At 29.6% G+C, this 1,143-nt stretch overlaps 2 protein-coding genes across 2 annotated transcripts in view; both read right to left on the reverse strand.

Moving 5' to 3' along the window:
- The window catches only part of LOC117958237, an 859,617-nt gene that overhangs the window by 778,659 nt on the left and 79,815 nt on the right, over positions 1-1,143 (reverse strand). The gene's annotated exons all lie outside the window — the stretch shown is intronic.
- Positions 1-1,143, reverse strand: part of spns1 (spinster homolog 1 (Drosophila)) — a 14,573-nt gene that overhangs the window by 11,004 nt on the left and 2,426 nt on the right. The window lies entirely within an intron of this gene.

The following is a 1,143-nucleotide window of genomic DNA, read 5'->3' on the forward strand; positions in this document are numbered from 1 at the left end:
GGGGGTAACATGACAACGGTTAGTCCACAGACAGCAAGGACGGAGGTCTGGGTTAGACCGGAACTCGTCCTTCAGGTCCAAATCCAACATGAACATTTTTTTTGTTGCTTTTCCTGATTTATTTGTCACTTTTTCCAGCTTTTGGCCCTAAAAACAAAACAAAACCTGAGCTGGTTTAATTATTAAGAATATATATTTATAATTCTTATTTTTGGAATTCATGGTCACCAAACCTCATTTATACCAAATTACACATCAGTTTTTAGTTAAAAAGGCAGAAATTATGAATTATTTTGACTACTAGTTAAGATCAGAGGATCTCAGACGGTAGATGTCAGAGTTTAGTCCGGATACTGTTTGGAAACCATTAAAAATAAAAGAATTCAAATGCTAGAAGATTGAATAAAACACCCAAATAATTCAATGAACGTAACGTATGGAATCCTCCATGTTATTTTTGGGCAATTTGATTGAAAGAAATCCATATTTGTGATTTACAACAGTTAGAAACGGGTCGGTTTGACCCGAGGACAACACAAAGGTTAAAGGTTAAACAAGTTCAAATAAACAAAAAGAAAAGAAAAGCCGGTTGTGTCGCTGCAGAGAGCTGAGGAAGAGGAAGAGGAGGAAGAGGAGGAAGAGGAAGAGAAAGGAGAAGAGGAAGGAGAAGAGGAAGAGAAAGCAGAGAAACCAGCAGCACGAGACCAACACAGGACTCTGTCCTCATGACGGAGACGCTTGGTCTTGGTCTTGGTCTTGGTCTTGGTCTTGGTCTTGGTCTTGTGACCAGAAAGAAAAACGGGAACTTTCCTTTAATTGAATCAGAAATCCTCGAAGGGAAAGTCTGTGTTACAGAATATATATAAATATATTAATCTAATATAAATATTATATAAATATATAAATATAATATAAATATATAAATATTATAATATAAATATATAAATATAATAATATAATATAAATATATTAATCTAGTATAATAATATATTAATATAATATAAATATATAAATATAATATAAATATATAAATATTATATAAATATATAAATATAATAATATAATATAAATATATTAATATAATATAAATATATAAATATAATATAAATATATTAATCTAATATAAATATATAAATAAGATAA

This window comes from Etheostoma cragini, chromosome 15 (genome assembly GCF_013103735.1).
Source record: "Etheostoma cragini isolate CJK2018 chromosome 15, CSU_Ecrag_1.0, whole genome shotgun sequence".
NCBI lineage: Eukaryota > Metazoa > Chordata > Actinopteri > Perciformes > Percidae > Etheostoma > Etheostoma cragini.